Here is a 10,159-nt window from a genome sequence, read left to right on the forward strand (position 1 = left end):
AAAGACAATAAGACTGCTTTAGCATCCCATCATTTTAACCAGCATCATAACTTTAATTTTGAAAATACAAGAATATTAGATAACGAGGGAAATTGGCTTAAAAGAAATATTAGCGAAATGTTTTAATTAAAGTAAATAGCACAGTGAATAAAAGAACAGACACAAATAATTTGAGCATTTTGTATAATGATATTTAAAGAAGTATAAATCTGAAATATAATATAATTAACTGTATGGAATTTTCCTTAAAATAAATAAAATTTTGAAAATCAATAACTTAAATTGTAAGTGGTAACATTTAACATTTTAATGAGTATTTAACATGTAACATTTGTATTCAATCAGACATTGATGGTTTTGACAGTTTTGACATTCGTAAAGAGTGACGTGTTTTCGGCCGTTAACAAAAGATAAAATTTAAAACTAATGAGAAGATGTAATTTAATATTAATAAATAAAGATATAGAAGATGTATTGATTCTAATGTATGTGAGGTAAAGCTTGGATTACAATAATTGTAGTTTTCAATCAGTAGTTAGTACATTGGTAGTATGCAGATTTTGATCTTTTACAATGCGTCGTGTTCGTTTATATCTCATATATGACAACTTAATTTATTTATTAGCAACTTATAATATAATAATAATAATTAGATAAATAACATTAAACTAAAAAACCTTAAGTATATATATATACATAATATTATAATTAAAAAATATTATTAAAAGGAGTCCCTTTAGGCAAGGTTCCGAAGATACTGGCAGCGTTCCCCCTTTGAATAGCTAGACTAATTCTTTGTCCGAAGTAGCTGCCAGCTCTTCGATCTCCTGTGACGTCGAATAACCTTTTCGATATTTCCTTAAAAAGGGTTATAGCACTAGGACCCCACGGACCAAGGGTCTCGACACCGAATGGGACAAAATCATATTCGGAGCCTAGACCCCTGTATTTGTCTGCTTTTGTTTTTTCCGCCGCTTCACAAGCCGCACCAGCTCTGTTGTTGGTTCCATGTAGATGGGAAGGGGCCAGCGTGTCTGAACAGGTTGCATCCCATACCAGCACCCGGCCCATCTTCCATGGAATCAAACTCATACCGTCCGGTCTCTTGCCATCGTCTCTTGCAATACCAGTCGGCTCAAGTAGACTTGGCACGTTGACGGTGGCAAGGGACCGGCGTATGATATCGTTAAGTGCGGCATGTCTCGAGAAGCGGCCTGCACTTTTTAGGCATGACAGACCGTGATGTCCTAGCTTATCGACATCACTGCCACAGGGACATTTATGAGGAGCGCAGACCGGAACCCCAAGCCGTAGACAGGTTGCGATTCGGAGCGTGTCAGGCTCAAGAAATGTTCCTGTATTTGTCGAAGGGTACGCGTGAAGCCAGTAGCCGGCCTCATGCGTACTCACGGCCAAAAGCCTAGCACGCGCCGAGCCTGTACTACAGCTTAAAAGATTTTCATAAGTCAATTTGCAGTTTATGTCGTCCCAGCTCCTCTGTGAATTTGGACTGAATTTTTTTTTCTCATATATGATTTGTTGTTGTAGGCACGATAATAGAAGAAATTTTGAGAACAAGATGTCAACACAACAAGTAATAACAGTTAAATAGTTAATTCTTCAATATTTATACATATTTTAGATGCTTGATGATGATCCAATAAAGGATTGAAATGTCGCATGAATTTGCAATTAGTGGTTTGATTGGCACCTTATGTTCACTTTCTTGCTAACCGTCAAAGTATATTATTTATGTTTTATATTATAAATAACATTATATTGTCGTGAAATTTCAATTAAGTCATCCATTTTTAAGAGCCAAATAAACTATTTTTTAAACGAACGCCACCGACGTGTAGGGACACGAAAACAGTATCAATACTTTGTGGTATCGAGTACATTACCATTCGATACCGATACTTTTGTACTCAATACTTAGAAATGAAATGAACTTCGGACACGACGACTGCTCAGAATTGAATATTTTGTGTGTTCGCTATTACCAGGAATCTCTAAAAGATAATTGAGATATTTATAAAAAAAATGATGATATAAAGTATAAATGCACTGACTGCACAAACACCAAACCAACACCATAAGCCAGTGATGCAGAGAAAAAAGCAATTTCAGAAGTGAGAACTGAACTTGAACAACTGCCTGTGACCATTGTATTATTTCACATGTACAATAAACTACAAGAGCACAGATCGAGACTGTAGTGATGTTTTGCTGCTACTGTTAAATAAACTATGTATTTTTAGTTGTCAAAACGATAATAAATTAAAAAAAAAATACAATAAAAACTTACTCCAAATGTTTAAAACGATATAATCATTCCAGTACTATATTTCAGAACCAATAATTCGGTTACAGGCGAGAATAAAATATTAAGAGTAGGTATAATTCTCAAGAAATCGGATCGTTTAAATTGCTGTGAGCAATAACCACGGCGTAACTTAAAAATGGTAGGAATACAGTGTTGCGTCTAAGGTGTTGCCGTCTAGACAAAACTAGTCAACGACAAAAATCATAGTTGGTTCGTCTATACCGATCTCAAAAGTAATTCTGCTAATGCACGTAGTTTGTAATAAATTAAGGTAAATTGTAAATTTAGCAATAATTTTAGATTAAGAGTGTGGGTTTAGCTTGGTTTAGTCAGTATGTGTAGTTTTATTAGTGTAATTATTTATTGTTGTTGAGGATAGCTTAATCACAGAACATAAGCGTAGCTACTTATCGAATCTTATATCGCTGTAACACAAGTTTAGCCAAGCATGTTCAAATACAAAACCAATAAATTGCTGAGAAAAAAAAATAATTCCAATTTGACTTTAATTTATAATAAAAATTTTATGGCGATTATAAATCAGTACATACGAATGCTTAAATTTACATAAAATATATTTCCTAATTAAAATAATTGTTTTATAATCACACTGAGTTTTGGTCACAGCTATAACAAGTCAATGACAAAGTCAATTACTACTTACTACAAGAAAACTTAAATGAAATTGCAACAACATTATCCTTTGACGATGCTAGGCCATTCTCTACTTATCAAATGATTCATCACTTCATCATCACTTCAGCCTATCGCAGTCCACTGCTGGACATAGGCCTCCCCAAGTTCGCGCCACACATCCCGGTCTTCCGCAATCCTCATCCAGCCTACACCGGCAATCTTACGTAGATCGTCGGTCCAACGGGCCGGAGGACGTCCCACACTGCGTTTGCCAAAGCGCGGTCTCCACTCTAGGACCCGTCTACTCCAACGGCCATCGGTCCTGCGACACAGATGACCAGCCCACTGCCACTTCAACTTGCTAATTCTGTGGGCTATGTCGGTTACTTTCGTTCTCTCGCGGATAGTCTCATTTCTAATCCTGTCTTTGAGAGAGACCCCAAGCATAGCCCGTTCCATTGCACGTTGAGCGACTTTAAACTTGTGGACCAGTCCCTTGGTCAGTGTCCACGTCTCGGCTCCGTATGTTAACACAGGCAGGACGCATTGCTCGAAAACTTTTGTCTTCAAGCATTGCGGAATCTTCGAAGTGAAGACTCGACGGAGTCTGCCAAACGCCGCCCAGCCCAACCGAATCCTCCTATCGGCCTCCTTCTCGAAGTTGTTGCGGCCTAGTTGGATAGTATGGCCTAGGTAAATATAATCCTGAACAACTTCGAGAAGGGTACCATCGACCGATACCGGTATCGGTATGACTTGGTTGTTAAACATAACTTTCGTCTTATCCAAGTTCATACAGAGACCGACACGTCGGGAGGACTCGTTTAGGCCGGCCAGCATTTGGCCTAACTCATCCAGCGTCTCCGCAAAGATGACAATATCGTCGGCGAAACGAAGGAGAGAGATGAATTCACCGTTGACGTTGATGCCCCGTTCCCCCAAATCCAAGGTCTTAAAAACATCCTCTAGCGCAGTGGTAAACAGTTTCGGTGATATTACATCCCCCTGTCTTACCCCGCGCCGATTATTATCAAATGATTAATAGACTTCTTTTTTTTTCGATTTGCTACAAATACTACCTAATTGTTAGCCAGTGACGCAGATGATAATTGATCCTATTAGTAAAGTAATGATTAGGATAAACAGTTGAAACACAAACTAATTCGTAAAAAATAGGTCGTGTAGATTAAGAAATGCATGCCTATTAAAAGATTCATGAATATCTTTGCGACGAAAAGACATGGGATTGAATAAATTTCTAAAAAATATGAAAATATTATTAAAATTAAAATTTAAGTGATGCAGATAATGTTTTATTCCATTTTCAAGCGATGTGATGATGTACACCCGGTCACCAACGAATTTTTAAAACTCCTCACATTAAATAATTTGACTTGTACTGAGTGTAATTGTGTGTTTCTTTATTTTGATTCCCTAAAAAACAAAAACATACGATCGACCATTGTGGTACGTTCACTTGGGATAATTATATGCGGAACATGCTTCTTAGAACAGGCGTACTTGAGGACTCATATAAATAAACATAAGAAGGTATACAACAATCAATGTGTGTGTAGCAGCGTACTTGATTGACTCCTAGTCATTAAATATCTACGTTCATAAAATGTTGAAGTACCATATAACATATGAAAGAAAAGAGAAACTAATAAACAACCTGACAGTGATACCTACGATAAAGAATAAAACAACTGCGGTCAGTTCAGTCGTAAAGGCGATATGGGCATAGGATTTGTCCGTGTAGGAGATGGATCGTAACTTAATCAATGTGTGCGTTGACAAGCCTCTAGTGTCAGACTAACACTACTAGCATCAAGACTGGGGCTACGAGTGAAAGAGGTGCACCTTCTACGGAGGCACTGAAATTCCACGGTAGGAGTGCTCGTTTGAGTTGTGTATAATGAAGAAAATGCTACGTAAATTGGTTTGCGACATTTTTGTTTCTAGCACAAGTTTTCTCCAAGTAGTGATTCAGATATTGTTTTATTCCATTCAGAAGGCAGTGATTTAGGAGCTGGGGTTTTTATTTTATTTTAGTGATATATCCACAGGCTTAAAGAACATAAAGTTAAAAAAGTGATGCAGATGATGTTTTAACACACGTCGAAGACAATAATTCAGGAAGTCAGGTAAAACAAGGAAACCTTATGCAACATAAAGGCTGTCCAACTCATTTTAATGTAATTTCTTAATTTAATTAATTCTTAATTACAGTTTCGCCGAAATTTTTCGTAAACGTTCAAAGTTTTGTACACGTCGCCGTACAATTTTGCCGTTAATGATCCCGAGGCCTTGATAGTGCCTCAAAACTGTATACGTATTGTTGTAAGGTATATGGAACCTTCTGCATCACAATGTTTGTGTATATATGTATGGTAGTCTTGCCGAAAGTGTTCATCCATTACCGACCAAAGCATCGTCGGTTAGACTAGTAGAGGAATATCCGCGAATAGTGTGCAATCATCTTTCCCATAGTGTCCAAAAATGTATCAATGTTGTTGCCGCTGCCGTGAGTATGTATATATCGCATAGCGGCTTTACTCTTAACCGCACAGCCCGAGCCAGTCGTGCAATCACAGTTGTCTGGATGGTTACATGGAGGATCGCTCTCGCGATGTCTACTCTTTGTAATTAAAATATTACATCTTGCATCAATGAGACTAGTACTTTTTTATTTTTAATTATAATAGAATGGTTATTATATAAATATAATAAAACGCAAATCTAGTATATGAACAACGTTTTTGAGATAATACTGACAACACACGAAATAAGTTTGAAGGAACTTTTAATTGAAACTTAGACTATATCAGTTCCTTTTTTTTGCACTTTTCACTCGCTCTGCAAAAAAAACTCCACAAACACACAGAACAAGTGATGCAGATGATGTTATATCTCCCTTAGAACACAATGATTTACATAGTAAGGTTCAAATACAGCAACAAGTATTAAAAAAGTATGTCTGACCTGAAGTGATCGACGATTACAAAAAGCGGTTAGATTGATCGTAATTTTGCTATCTAAGAAAGAATCTGGACAAATAAGTATTTCGACAAATAATGAAAGCGACGCTTTCCAGGAAGGCGCATTATTTACCGAGAACCTTCATTGACACTTTGAATCCTTGCTCAAAGATACAAGACTCCAGTGCAAGACATTTTTGACAACTGTCAGACTTGGTTAGCTGTGATTGATACTGAGCCCTTAAAGGAACAAGAAGCTTATTTGCCATCTTATATGCTATAGTTATTTTCTTAAGATATGCTGACGATACGACGTTACTAGCTTTTGATTAAGAGGAGATGGCAGTTCTGCTGAAGAAAATTGAAGTTGAAAGTGCCAAGCTTGGTCTTAAAATTAACCATACAAAGACCAAGATTATGGTTGTAGATAGAGCTCAAATTCTACTTCACTCGAATCGACTTAATTACCTATGAAAAAGCCAATGAGTTTGTCTATCTTATAAATAATGTGGGTAGCTGCACTGAAGAAATTCGTCGACGTGCTGGAATTGCTAAAAGTGCAATGACCAACGTAAACAAGATATGGAGGAATCATGGTATCCATCGCAAAACCAAAGTCCGTCTGGTCCGAGCTCTTGTGTTCTATGTATTTTTGTATGCTCATAAACTTGGTGCCTCAGAAGTCGCGATTGCAGTAAGATCAATGCATTCGAAATGTGGTGTTGACGAAGACTACTTCGAATCCCTTGGACTGCCATAAGGACGAACGAGTCAATTTTACAAGAGCTCAATATCACCAAGCGACTCTCATCGATTTGCATGGAGCGGGCCCTTACCTTCTTCGGGCACATTATGCGGTCTCCTAAGCATAGTCTTGAGAAGCTTATAACGCTGTGTCAAGTTGAAGGGAAACACGCCAAAGGGAGGACACCAGCAAGATGGTCTGATGTCATCAAGAATACGGTGGGAGGCAGCTTGCACCTTGCAATATATGCTGCTTATGATCGTCTTCAATGGAGACGGAGGAAGAGTAAGATAGTGTTGCAGATTGTGTTTTTATTCCTTCTCTTAATCCTCGAGGTTTATTGAAAGTCATGTTCGCTTAGGTCCAACTCTTACTTAATTCTTAAAACTCCTTCTATAAATATTTATCTATTGATTGTTACACCAAAGTTGGTAGTATGGCGAGATGAAGAACTCGCAGACGGGGAGTAAAACGTGACTGATTGTAGCAGTGGACACAAATTAAGTTGCGGATTGACAACCGTTATTTAAGACAATTATACAATCTTCATGAATTAGAGGATGCCGTGTTCGAACAAGACAGAACGTCAACTGAAACGCCAAGCTAAGAATAACCACTTGAGCTGAGAAACAGTGGAGACTGTGACCACGGACGGCATCTGCGACGTCGCCGACACATCAGGAGCTGCAAAATTACAATCGCCGTTAGAGTGTTGAGTCGTGTGTCACTGAGAAAAGTTTAAGTAAATATATAAGCGACCTTTTATTTCGAAGTTAAGAAGAAACCAATGCAATGAAAGAGTGATGCAGATAACGTTTTCATACTTAGAAAATAACAATTTGAGAAGTATATTTAACTTTCACTTCATTTGTAGGGTAATTGTTTTGCTCGAAAATGAAAAAAAAACGACTTCAATTACATCAACCAAAACAACTTAGTACTGATGGGGCTGTGTTACAAGTTACCAACGGGGTCGCAGGTGGTGGATAGCGAATGACCACCAGGTATGGTGGTTACTTCTTACTTCGTAAGTAACATCTTGCTTCGTAAGTAAATACTTCTTACGTGCGTACATAAATACACACACACTTTTTGTTGTCAGAGTTATCAAAATACAGTCATCAGTTACTAAAAGCAAAAAGCAGTGATGCAGGTGATGTTTAAACATTCGTCGAAGACAATCACTCAGAAAGTCAGGTAGATCAAGGAAACCTGATTCAACATAAAGACTGTCCAACTCATTTTTCATTATATTTTGTGCTGAATTTGACTTAAGATTGCTTGAAATGTTGGACAAAAAAACACTACAAGCGAGTGATGCAGATAATTTTTAGATAAAAGCAATTTCAGAAGTGAGGTTGAACAACTGCCTGTGACCATTGTATTATTTCGCATATACAATAAACTACAAGAGCACAGAGCCAGATTGTAGTGATGTTTTGCTGCTACTGTTAAATAAACTAGATATTTTCAGTTGCCGAAACGATAATCAATGAAAAAAATTCAATAAAAACTTAATCAATAGTGAGTAAAGGATGTTTTGTTAAAATTGGTGATGTAGTATTACTAGTTGGTGAAAATTGTTCACCGTTGCAATGGCCCCTGGCTAGGGTCACGAATGTATTCAGGGGCTCTGACGGTTTGGTACGAGTGGTGGAAGTCAAATCTGGGGCAGGTACTCACAGAAGAGCTATGAATAAGGTAGCTCTTTTGCCTATCTATAATGAAAGTTGAAAGATAATTATTTTTTTTGTGTTGTATTTTAAGGAAATTTAATATTTAGTTGTAGACTTACTAGTTCATTAGCGTCGCTTGTCAAATATAGGATCTTTGTAAAGCTCACTTACTAAGAGAAAGATTATAATATGAAAATTTAAATGTTTAGTTATGTTATTATGTAGAAAAACTATAAATGTAATGTATCGTCTTCTTATATAGGAATAGTGGTTGCTCACTTACTCACACTTCACCTACTTTGTTATGTTGTTACTGTTACTAAGCAGGATAATTCGAGAAGCATACTGTAAGATTAGTCTAATGATGTCTAATATAAGATAAATAATTTGTATTAATTTTCTGGATTTCTTTTCTTCAATGTAAAATTATTGCTAAAATGCTACTAAGGTGGTTTTGTTTGTGTTGGCTCGCCAATTTATGTTAAATTAATACATTTCAACATAAAAATTAAACAATTGTAATAATGTTAATATTATATTGTTTGTGTGGTCTATGGAATCAGAGACTAAAGTATGTTATCTCTGGCAACACTACTTCTCTCTCCCTGCCTAGACGCCAAAACGATTGTGCGCGCTCTGCTACTAAATAAATTATTTAATATAAAAAAGTGTTTTTTTATGGTTTCCCACACCAGTAGAATCGACATCTTTTTTAGGGATACAAGTAGACAAGTATTGCGATTGGAAGGTATATATATTCGCTATATATTATAGCTATATGCTTATAACGCCCATTTATCAAGATGGCTAAATTTTTGTTTATGCGTTTATTGTGTAAAACAGCTTCTGTTGTCTAAAAGTCGACTAGTCTTTTTTCTTTTTATATCTATATATTGTGTTACGCTCCTCTGATATTTTCTAAATGTTCCTATACTTTAATTTAGAATAATTTACTTACCACGGCTATGTCTCATCAAACCTACGCTATGGTGTCATACTGTGGGGAAACTCTGTAGACGCAGATAAGATCTTTAAAGTCCAAAAAAAATGTCTGAGATCATTATGTGGAGCTGGTTATCGGGACAGCTGTAAACCACTTTTTAAATCGCTCCGCGTCCTTTCCTTTCCTTGTTTATACATTTACGAATCGGGTATGTTTGTAAAGAAGAACATACATCTATTTAAAACTTGTGACAGTGTACTTCGGACCAATTCTCGACGTAAACATGAGCTATATATGCCAATGCAAAAGTTGGCCATATATAAAAATAATGCTTAACGCTTCAGCCTGTAATATCCCACTACTGGGCATAGGCCTCTTTCTCCATGTAGAAGAAGGATCAGAGCTTAATCCACCACGCTGCTCCAATGCGGGTTGGCGGATTGCATGTTGCGGTTGCATGTTTTATTCCATTTTCAAGCGATGTGATGATGTACACCCGGTCACCAACGAATTTTTAAAACTCCTCACATTAAATAATTTGACTTGTACTGTGTGTAATTGTGTGTTTCTTTATTTTGATTCCCTAAAAAACAAAAACATATGATCGACCATTGTGGTACGTTCACTTGGGATATATGCGGAGCATGCTTCTTAGAACAGGCGTCCTTGAGGACTCATATAAATAAACATAAGAAGGTATACAACAATCAATGTGTGTGTAGCAGCGTACTTGAATGACCCCTAGTCATTAAATATCTACATTCATAAAATGTTGAAGTACCATATAATATGTGAGAAACTAATAAAGAAAGCCTGACAGTGATACCTACGATAAAGAATAAAGCGGCTGCG

Source organism: Melitaea cinxia, chromosome 27 (genome assembly GCF_905220565.1).
Source record: "Melitaea cinxia chromosome 27, ilMelCinx1.1, whole genome shotgun sequence".
Lineage (NCBI taxonomy): Eukaryota > Metazoa > Arthropoda > Insecta > Lepidoptera > Nymphalidae > Melitaea > Melitaea cinxia.